We start from the raw sequence: 12,740 nt of genomic DNA on the forward strand, positions 1-12,740 counted from the left end.
GGCCTATATTTCTCAATAACAGGCTGATCAGAAGCAGCTGAGTTCGAAGCAACAGATTCAGAGTTCAAGGAGATGTTGGTTTGTTCAATGGTGTTCTCCTTGTTCTTATCCTTTGCTTCTTTACCTGCATAGGATGTAGAAACATCAGTATTCTTCACCTCAACACCCTCAGTTGGACCTGATTGTTCAGTCTTAACTGAAGCTGGAGCAGTGGTTTGGTCATACTGAGCAGGCATTTCCTCGTTGGTCTCAAGGGGTGGGTTATAGTTGTGATTAAAAGGAGGTGGCACACTGTGATATCCTAAACCCTTGATTTGATTATCTTTAAAAATCAATTGTTTTTCTACTAAGGATTCGACTGTCGTACTTAACATAGTATAATTTTTGAAACTAACATCTGTTTTTTCACACTTAATTTTCAAGGTTTTAAGTTCTTCAGTTACAGCAGAAAGTTGTTTCTTAATGTAATCGTAATTTTCACACTTGTTGTAATCTTCCGGGGGCTTTCGGAAATCCTTGATTTTGGCTTCTAATTGTGCTTTTAATGGTTTCTGACCTTTCCTATGTTGATATCCTTCGTATTTTAGGTCCTCATTTTCCCTTTTTAGCAAATCAATTTGTTCGCGAAGAAATTTAATTGTAGCTTCACAGGATGGAGTACATGAAACTACATTTACCGAAATGGATGAGGAACTCATTTTTATAAAAAATATGCCCTTTGACTAAAAACTCAAAAGTCAACCTTAAAAGTTAAATTTAAAAGGTCAAACTTAAAAGTCAAACTTAAAAGGTGAAATTTAAAAGTCAAGACAAAAAGCTAAATTTGAAAATTAGAAAGTTAAACGAGAAAGTCAAAGTTTAAAGTCAAAGGTCAAACTTGGAAGTCAAAGTCAAATTTTTAAGTTCAAAAGTCAATATAGAAATTTAAAAATTAAAAGCTAAAACTTTTGGAAGAAAATAGAATTAAAATAAAAAGAAATTGAATTTTAGCGTTAAAAGTGTCAATTTGCGAAAGTTGGAACCGAGAGGGACACTTTATGAATTAATTTTGGAAAGAGTGACACAAAAGACTTGCTAGTCCAACTAGTAAGGCGGAGGGATTATAAACCAAGGGACCCGGGTTTGATCCCTGGCAACCCCAAAACTTCCCTGCTTTTGTTTAATGAACGCTGCTGCGAGGCTGTTGCTGAGTGAGACGAGGTGGGAAGCGAGGATCCGACCGTACACGAGACCGAGGCGCACACCCTGGCCGCACACTCCGAGCCGCACACCTTCAACAGATTCGCGAAAAAAACGACGATTTTCACCCTTTTTTGCTCTAAAACTCGATCAAAAACTCGTTTTTATGAAAAATGCAAAGAAGAAACCCTCCTTATTTTGCCCCGATCTATCCAAAAACTCAAAAATCCTTTCAAAATAAGATCAAATAAGCTCCAGATCTGACAAAATTGATTGATACAATACAAGCTCTAATACCAATTGTAAGTCCCCAATCTGCTTGTGTATCAATCAGATCCGTTTGATGGTGCAGAATCCCAATCAAATGGATGATGCCAGATCAAAATAGTAGAGAAGGAGAAGAAGAATAACTTGAATCTATGATGTATTGAAGATATGAATGATGCTCCTTACACAAGATTCTCTCACACACACTATTCTTCTCTCTAGTTTCTCTCTCTAGAACATGCTCCTCCTTCTCTCTCTTCTAGCCTTACACTCCTCTACCCATTACATCTATTTATATGGACCTCCAACCGTACACGTGTGTACAGCCGCACACCCTGTGTACGGCGGTACACAGGGTGTGCGGCCGTACACATGTGTACGGCCGTACATAGCCACAAAAGCACATATTACATTATAGAAAAATATATTTTCCTAGAAAAGCAAAGTATAAACCATATTTTTGACCCAACAACACAACCTTTTGGACTAGTTGGATTATTTTCTCTTGTACCTAAAGCAAATTTTTATATTTCATAAACTCAGGGTTTATAAAAATTAAAGAATCTTTTTTCTTTCAAGAGGCATGGCCAAAATTAATAAAGAAATATGGAGGTCGTTTGTCAACCTCCATGCTTTGTTTCCCCATGCTTCTAAGGGCTAACATTAATTTAGAGCTTTTTAATGTGAAGCCCTTACCTTTGCATGACTATATAAGAGAGTGTTTTAGATGAGTTTTTCGCTAGTTTTTCCTAGTGAAATCTACTCATTCTCTCTATGGCGGAAACACTCCTCCTCTAGCTCTTCTTGTTGTCTTTTAAAGATTGTTACATGATTAGAAGCCTTCTTGAGTTTTCTCCTATGGTTCTTATTTGAGTTAAGCACTTAAAGGCTTAAGACACTCAAAAATATAAGAAGGAAATAGCATTCCAAGTGCCTTATTCTTGATAATGGATACACATAGAGAAAATCATGTTCTTTGATTTTTTGCTATCTTCATTAACACTCCAAAACCAAGTAGGTTCAAAGGATTCAAAGGTTGTAATTCTAAAAACTCTTTATTTGTTTTTATTTCATTCTAACCTCTATTAGTAGATCCTTGGTGGTTTGTTTTTTGTTATAAATTTAAAAAAATTTGTTATTTTTAACGCTTTCGTTGACCGGTTTTTATGGAAAACTAACTTATATTTTGTACAAAACCCATCAGTGATATCAGAGTCATCTTTTATATGTTAGAATGATCTTTATGTTTTGATAATATTTGTTTTTTAGAAAGCAAACATGGATTTCTTTTAGATAAGAAAAATCCATATTTGTCTTCTTTTGCAACTTCTTGGTTAAAATTGTATATTTTTATATATAACCATTTTTCTGGAATTTTGGTTATATACAAGTTGCCTTAGGAAAAAAAAGATGTTTGTCATAATATTTGATAAGTTGTTGTTTATAAACAAGCCATTTGGACATTTGTATTGTGTTTGGTTGTGTAGGATCCCAATGATAATGACAAATGTGGAATTGCAGAATCAATGCATAATCCATAAGACCCGATTTAAAGTTTAAACATAGTTTGTATAGATAATGAGGAAAATACAAAAGATGTAGAAGTATCTGCTTGCTAACTACATTACTCTCTCTATCTCTCTAGAAGTACTCTCTCTCTCTCTCTGTATATATATATATATATATATATATATATATATATATATATATATATATAATGGGAGCTCTCTCAAACCCATACATGAAAATATACAAGTATATATAGGTAAGAGCAACCCAAAAACCCATATCACAAGGGGTAGGCCAAGAGACCATCTAATGGAGAGCTTTGCACCCTAACATTCTCCCCATCAAAGCTTGGAATGGATGACCCGACTTCAATCTCCAAAAATGAGCAACAATCAAACAAGACCTCCAGCACGACAAATGTAGAAGCAACCAAAAAATCTGCAAATCTTCAATGGTCTTCTAATCCGGGTTCTAGAATGTGAGACAATACAATCCAAAGTATCAAAATGTAATTGGTGAGTCCTTGAGTATCCAAAACCCCAAGGATAACTACCCAAGTTTGAGCCAAAAGACACATCCCAATAATCTTCATTATGTACAAACCTTTCATAGAAACGAAAAACCCGAACCACTTCAGAATTTCCAACTCAATTCGCTTCATAAACAATTTTTTCTTCAATGTCATCGGTTTCCAATCATAAAATGATCATTCGCCAAAAGTAAATATCCAAAAGCTTACGATTTTGAATACCCATTATATAAGTTCTCCCCCCTTTTTATAATCGAAATACGAGTATAAATCTCCAAATGGGAATGAGAAAATTCTCAATATGGATTTAGCATTACGATCCTCTCCCTCGACACAAGACAAAAGTGTAACACCGAATCTGAAAAAGCCAAATTTTTTTTGTCAAATTTCAAAACTTTTACTTCCGGAACCACTTTTCACCTCAAAAATGAACATAAATGTTCATGTTGTTGGAAAATACCTTGCAAAAACAACACTCTTAAAATCCCCCAAAAAAATCTCCAAATTTTGAAAAATGCTTATTTTACTAGAAAAAATGTCATAATGATGAAACAGCAAGGGACCAAATTTTTGATAACAAACCATTGCTTCCCAGCATTGATACTCAAAATTCGTTATCTGGCCATACTCTACCAACCATTCGACCATTAGCTCTCGATCCTTAGACTTTTGCTATCTTTTCAATCGATTCAACATCACCATCGAATGCAAAACATCGAATCCAGTTCATATGCCAATCATATGTGAACCAAAATCTTGGTTACAATTCAAACACATCAACTGCAAATAGCAATTATCAAACCAACTAGCGAAAATTATCGTCTTCAGCCTTGCCTTCGAAAGTCAAATTTTGACTTTTCATTTCTTTTGTTTGAACATTGATATTGATCATCTTCCAAATCATTCTCCTTTTGACCATTGATTCGTCTTAATCAGTATCATTCTAGATGCGAGACGAACATCGATTCAACATCTCCTCCATCGCATTAACATCATCGCTCCGACTGCCATTGTTTCGATTCAACCCCTTGTCCGATTACGAGACTTCATTACTTCAAAAATAAAAACACTTGCGAGACTTCTGCTTTGACTCTTCAAACCAAAATCAATTTACAAATCATACCATGGAACACCGATTTTGACTTTCTTTTCACCACAGCCAAAAATTTAATCACCAAATCACCGATTTCATTATGTTGATGACTTGTTGTTTACTCATAGTAAGATTCTCAAATCAAATCGACACAATAATGAGATTAATTGAATCAAGTCAATCATGAATTTCGAAAATCGTAGAAGGATTGATCGATTTCAAAGATGAATAACAAAGGATAAACCGATCAAGAATTTAGATCATTAGAACATAATCGATTTTTTTTTTTTTTTGATGAAAGTGATGAACGATTTACTGCTGAAATAAGGATCTGAATTGATAAATGGCTAAGAACACGATTTTGAAATTGATGTGAAAACGAGATTACATTTTAGGTTGATAATTGTTCGAAAAACAACTTCATCCAAACTTTGGCCTTTAGAAATGATCTATGAACAGTAACGCATCATAAAAGGTGAACAAAATCGTTTGAGTTGTGTAATTGGACTCGAGAAATCAGACTTTGTTTAATGGATTGTATAGTGGGCCAGAATCGGATGAACGTAAGATCAAATACAACAATGGGATTAAGACGAACAATATGATCACGTTATTGGGCTAAAGAATATGATTTGATAAAAGAACTACTTTAGATATCTATATAACAGGGAGTTCTCTCAAACCCTCAAAACTCTAGATGAAAACTATACAAGTATGTATAGGCACGAACAACCCAAAAACTCATATCACAATTAAGCCAATACACTATCTAATGAACAGCTTTACACCTAACATGTTGATATTTATTTATTCATAAGATTTAACAGATAAATATGTAAATTTTCATTTGTTAATTTGTTGTAATAAATTAGTTAGACTAGTTGTATTTTTTTTTAAAATATAACAAGATGAAGAAATGACATCCTTAAAGATGACTTATCATTTAAGACCATAATCTCAACCATAAGCTTCTATTTTTAGTTTTTGGCTTAATTATAGTCTAAATGGTTTAAGTGTTGCAACTTTCATAACATAAATATTTGAAGTCCTTTTACAAGTAAGAGTTGACTTGGATAGTGTGAACTTGAATGCCTTTTGAAGTGTCCCTTAAGTTCTTTAGGAAATACTTAATAATGTTGTGATGACTCACAAAATTTATTACTAGACATGATTTGGTTTATACACATTATAATACATGCATGCGATGTTTATTATTATGTTATTGTATGTTATGTTTTGTGTATGAAAATGAATTTTATCTGTCAAACAACATTTTAACATAAGAAAATATCACTTGGTGTTTGAGTAAAAATATTTAAAACATAACATAAAATGTTCATAAATGGATATTTATAAAAACGTTTTTACCGGTTAAAAATTGTTTTTTGTTGAAAATAGTTTTATTGTAAAACTTATAAATACACAACTTTAAAATAATCGAAATGGTTTAAAAGATGTATAAACATTATATAAACTCCATGTATTTATAATAAATAAAGTGTTTTTATTAAAAAAAATCGGTGTAACATCCCGATGTTAAGGTACTTTTAAATTTAACCCTATAATTTAATCATGTTGCATTTTGGTCCCTAAGTACAAGAAAGTGTGCAAAAGGAGCCCTACTGGCATTGTTGTAATTTGGCCTTCGGAGTAAGTCATGCGTACGTGGTGTATGCTGAGCGTACATCAGTATACGTGGGGCGTACTTTCCAGAAAAGGTAACCCTAATTTTTATGGTGTGACTCGTATTTAAGCACTCTTATGGCCTCATTTCACCCACCTTAACTACCTTCATCCCTCTCAAACATTTTTGCAACCGTAGTTTCACCTTGAGGAGTTTTTTCAAGCTTAGAAGTGTGTTTTTGGTTCCTTAGAAGAAGAAGGAAGGAAACCAAGCTCATCTTGGAGGAGTGGAACACTTGGATTTGGGCTTTGTACTTCGTTTGCAACCATTCTAAGGTAAAAAGCTTGCAACTTTATTCATCTAGCATATAGATATAGTTTTGGATGTCTTTATGGATCTTTTTGGTCCCGAAATTTTAGATCTTGAATGTGGCATGTTCTTGACCTTAAAGTTATCCTTTCAGACCATAGGAGGGGTCTTAAGTCATAAAAATGGGTTTCAAATGGTTAGTTTTGCTTCATGCATCATTTAGAAGGCCTTAATGGAATAAGACCATGTGTTAAGCACTTATTGGACATGCTAGGCCATAAAGTTGGAGACTTTATGATTCCTAAGAGTATTTTAGCCATGGATATGAAGTTTAGACGTAAGAGTTTAAGCCATTAAGCTCTTAATGAAATTTTTGGATTTGCCAGGGTATGCCCTTCGTACTCAGAGTACGCCCTACATACGAGGTCAACCACCCCGATGGTGGTCAACGTGCGAGGCTTCATATACGCCCTGCATACCTCCGAAGTACGCCTTGTGTACGCACCATGAGTTGACTCGGTTGGGTTAACTTTGTTGACCTAGTTGGTTTGACCAATTGACTTTGACCAAGCTTGACCTTGAGGGTGTTTTGGGTATTTTGGGATTTTGATGGAAATTGGTCATTTAGTAGGAATATGTATCAGTTAGAGAGTCGAGATTCGGAGTCGAGACCTCATCAGCTTACATGCAGTTTGCGAGGTGAGTTTTCGTCACTCTACTTTCATGTTGAAGGCACCAAGGCCGGCCCAATGGATTGTTATCCTGGTTTATCGCATGTTGATATGCTGTGGGGATCTGTTAGATATGTATCCTAGACTATAGGATGATGCTATGCTTAGTGATCTGTAAGATCTATCTGTTTTTCTGTTGAATGGTTATATGTATGCTTATCTGTTATGTATATATCAATATGGTTTATCTGTGGTTGGGTTGAGGCGGACCAGTGTAGACTGAAGGCCAAGAGACCCAGGGCGTTCCGGATAGACTGCATGACAAAGAGCATACCAGTCAGGCCAAAGGCCCAGAGAATGGCCCATATAGACTGGAGGCCCGTTGAGGCGTACTAGTCATGCTAAAGGTTCTGTGAGCGTACAAGATAGACTGTAGGCTGGTGGGGCTTTCCAGTCAGGCTGAAGGCTTTGTATGCATGTTGTTTATATTATGCTTATGTTATGTGTTGGTACTTTGGGGGAACTCACTACACATTGGCTTACAGCTTTGGGTTATGTTTCAGGTACTTCGGATGATCGCGGGAAGGTGAAGGCACGATCGTACACATCCTCATGTTTCTTGCTTATGATTTTGGGAGACTCTAATGTTGAACATGTTTTGAAAACTATGATTCTAAACAATTTGTGAAATTGGTTGGTTTTAAAAAAAATTAAATTATCATGATTTTTATGGATGTTACAATCAGTTTATAGGTTTATAACGACAAATATTAAAACTAGTGATTATTTTTTGCGTTGAAATTTAATATATGATGTTAGTGTTTTAAACATAACACAACATGTTGATATTATGTTTGATGCATACCAAATGAGATTTAAAACATAAGTATCATCACCCAAGTTTTGGCTTATCAGAATATGACTTTTATCATAAGATGCATAAAATTGAGTTTATAAAATAAAATGAGTTTAGTCTATAATTCATAAAATCATAAGTTTTTTATTGTTAAAAGGAGATTTAAAATAGTGATTTTATAACTTATCCAAAACTCCAAGTCTTAAATCTAAAACGAAGTTTTATCAAGACTATTACCAGTTCTTAAAACCGATCTACAACTGAACTGTAAAAAAAATACTGAATTTTAGTTTATAATTGATCATGGTTAATGGAAAATAAAATGAAGTTTTATTTGACACCTAATACCTCATAACTAGTGATATGAATTGTACAAAATGGTACATGAATTTTTGGATTCACGCAATATTCATGAGACCATGTTTTTTTATAAACTACAATTGTAAAACATATATAAAACCTTTTTCAAAAATGCAAGTCATTTCTGTCATTTTGAAGAATGCTCGTTATCATTTGTATGATCTTAGTGTCACAGGGTCACTTGGTCATTAGGATTGTCTTATGATGTTTGGGGTAGTTTTGTAGTTTCTGGTTTACAAAGGGTCACCTTGTCATTCGAAAGTTACAATATTACAAGTTGTTTCTAATGGGTTTTGGTCATAAGACATCCTATGTGCTCATACAAACCCTAAAGCTCGGATCTAGGTTTCTCTATTGTATATACTTTGAATCCAAGACTTTGAACCCTAATTCTAGCATATGGAAATCGGAATTCACATGTAATTAGGTTTAAGAACATACCTTGATTGTTATATAGCAATAACAATCCAATTCCTCCTTGAATTGACCTTGGAAAGCAGAGAGTCACAAGTGTCACTCCTCTAATGGCTTACAAACACCATAAGCAAGTGGAGAAGGTATAAAGAGAGAGGAGGGAGGTTAGAATTCGTCCTTAGGACCTCTTGGGAAGGGTTAGACGAATTCCTATGTCTTAGGGGGTTTATATAGGTGTAAAGATTAGGGTTTTAGTCCTTATCCTTATCTAGTTGCTTGCCCACCAAGCAGCCATAAGATAAGTCTTAGAAACCCTTATCCTAGTCAAATTCTAAGAGATTTACACCTCAAATTCGTTCACCATATATATAAGATAATCCTTACCTTATTTTGTAACTATCACATAATTACAATTCAACCCCTCTAGTTTAATTAATTACACTTGATCACAAAATTAATTCTTAATTAATTATTGACCAATATTAATTAAACAAATATGATTTCTCCTTTAATATATTATTCTTATAACATATTAATAAATCATAATAACCTCTCTCTCTTTATTTATTTCTCCATTCAAGTTGCTTTGGTGAAGGCAACCCAAAAGGACCATGCACCATCGGGTCAAGTACATACCAAAATAGTTATGGACTTAGACACTAATCCAACAGTCTCCCACTTGGATAAGTCTAACAACTATTCTGCGTATGACTTCGGATCCCGGTCTGCAATCGTAGCTTTCCAAAGCCGCTGTCAACTCTGATCATATCAAATACGTGTGTCCTTAGATAAGGGATCATATATTCCTCCATTCTAGATATCATATGAGATATGATTTCAAATCATTCTCTTTGTACTATATCTCGATTTCTAATTTATGACGACTGACTAATTAAACAAATCAAATTAGCCCTAGCCCGGCCGAGCATTTACGTTTGTCATCACTAAACCATCGAGGGGCCCAAAGATATCGCTTTTATCCTACTTTGGATAAAAGGAACGGATAAACTTTGATACAATGCTTGCTTGCACTCACACACCGAATCACACACAACAATATGTTTTATAACACCAAGTTACTAGTGCGTTTACATATTATCAATGTGCAACCGATTTGCAAGATACAACTCACACATCTCGGTTTCAAGAATATAAGATGTTATCGTCTCACTAATCACTCGTGATACAATTCATGGAGTGATCCAAGTGAGCGTGGGTCTAATCCAATGCTCAAATCACATTCATAAGCACTCATGAACGTTGCAGCAAACATTTGCTTATGTCTAATACTTTTCTAGACATTTCACACACCAATTCACGACAGTCTTCATTCATACCTACTTCCAACATATGAACGACTGTGGCCCGTTTGAATAATTCGATTATTCTTAATAAACTCAATTATTCTGGAAGTCAAAACATGCAAATGTGAAACACAAGAATAATACTAATCCCATATGGCCTCAAACCTTTGAGTATAAATAAAACTCCTTTTATTTATCACCATATCGATTACTCATTATTTGTCGTTTCGGGTAATCAACTTCTTACTTGAATTACAACACTTATCACATGCTCTTAGCATGCACACAATGTTTACCTATGGTTCTTACTTTGTGAAATAGATCACATTGAACACATTTCTAATCATTCTCATTTCACAACTCCAAATCCTTTTCATAAGTGAAAGAATATCAAATTCTTGCTACTTATAGAATATGCTAGATTCTAACATTCTATGCAACTTATCCTTTCGTAATGTCATTGCACCAAAGTCACAAAGACTATTTTCAATGATATTACAAAGTCTTCTATCGGAGATTGTTACAAGACAATTCCATAGATGTGATGTCTCTCACTCAAAGTACTTTCTTTGAACATCCTTTTGCATAGAAGTTTCTAATCTTAGTCATAGATTTCTCAATATTCAATTCCCAATATGGACACACTTCCATATGTTCCATATGACAACTCATTCTTAATAGAATCTTATCTATTCGTAATGATGTCGATATGGTTCATCCAATATGGAAACATTTCCATATTTTCCAATACTATACTTCCAACTACTCACAAGCGACTAATCCTCGTCGAACTTGGATTGTCCTTTGATAGTTGTTTAATTATTTTAGTCTAAACCGATTCTAGTCCTTTTTCCCTCTAAATGTTCTAGACATTCGGAAAATTTTAGAATGGTCAAACATTAAAGCATTTGCAATCGATCCTATACCCGAAGCGTATGGGACACGACGCATAATGTTTTATTTGCTATGTTCTCAAAATTCAAATTGTGAAGAGGGATGCCGTAATCATAATCAAAATTTTAATAACACACTTTGTACCTTTGACTAAAATTTATTAACATTTCTCAACCTAAACCTTTAGATTTGAAATGAAGCATAATATTCTCTCCCTTAATTATAGCAAAACAACTCTTCAACTATTGCGACTTTGCAAAGTATGACTCTTGTTTTCTATAATTAATATTGCTAATCTTGCAATACTTTCCTTAATAATCATACAATCATAACTTTTATGCTCCCATAATTGAATTCGAGAATGCAATTTTACAATTACTATCTTCTTAAAATCTGTCTTAGTGAAAGCATTTCCTCACAATCATTTTCATGAAGGAGGAAATCTTATGACACTTAGATTTAAACAGTGTATTTGTTCCTATCCATGTGAATTTGTCAAAACCAAGTTTACGACAAATTCAAACTCATATGGAGCGAACTTTCTTAATCTTGATTTCTTGCCTTATGGTAGCACAGCTGCCCACCATGTCTTCCAAGTAGTTAAGCAGCTCACCCTTTCCTATCAATGTACCTTTCATTGATTAAGGTGCTTTGCCTTTTATGCGTTCAAAATGAGAACTCATAGAACTCACATGCATAATTAACTCGATTGGATTGGCATAGAATCAAAATAATGTCAACACGATAGGTTGTAAACCTCAACTCGTGTGCTAGTGATGATCGATAAGGTTTATTTGATTTGTTCTTGAAACCTTTCAAGACTATTAAGACTCCCACTGACTCCTTGACATATATGATTCTCTTGTCAAAAACCATTTCTTGACAAACAAATATTCAAGAGTTAGTGTAGCTTTTATCAAAACACTTCATAAATTGGTCCTAGTTGGTCTTTGTCTTATCCAAGACATCACAACTTTCCACATTTAATGAAAGTTACAAACCTTCTTAATACCTTTCACTCAATGTCACAATCTTAACTTTAAGACTTGTTATTGGAATGAAGTATGATTGACTTATTGATTTAACCATTTCTTCAATTCTTGATTTCTCTTCTTAGACATATAATTGTACTAAGACTCACTTAGAGGATCAATTGAGATATGGTTCTTAATCATTAAGACCTATCATAAAGCATAAAAGGTACTCTCCCATCTTCTTAGAATGGAGAAACTTTTATCTTTCTGCCTACTTGATTCTTCTTATTCGTTCTGCTATTGATCTAAACCCTTTAATCAATTCAAAATTACACTTAATCTTGTAAGTATAATCATATTTACTAAACCTTTAGTAAATCATGACGAATATCATTGTTACTCTTATGGTGGTCTTGATCAACACGCAACATTGTGTGCTCGATCTCTTAGTCCTTCACTTGACACTTTGTCAATGAATTTGTCTAATTTCCAAATATGAAATTTCTCATTCATCGTGCAACCAAGTTGCGTGATTCCAAATTTCTATCCAATTGAAACTTTGGGCGATGAGAAACTCTCCCTATTTGGTAAATTCGCGATTTTTCCATAAACACCATAAATAAGAATCATATCCATTTGTTGTAGAAATATTCAAACACCAATTTTCATAACGATTTTATTGCAAGGAGATAAACAAATAAATAAATAAGTCAAACGAAAATTTATTTTTATTTATAAAAGCAGCGGAAAAATTTGT

Source organism: Lactuca serriola, chromosome 1 (assembly GCF_051521515.1).
Source record: "Lactuca serriola cultivar US96UC23 chromosome 1, Lser_US96UC23_V15, whole genome shotgun sequence".
Taxonomy (NCBI): domain Eukaryota; kingdom Viridiplantae; phylum Streptophyta; class Magnoliopsida; order Asterales; family Asteraceae; genus Lactuca; species Lactuca serriola.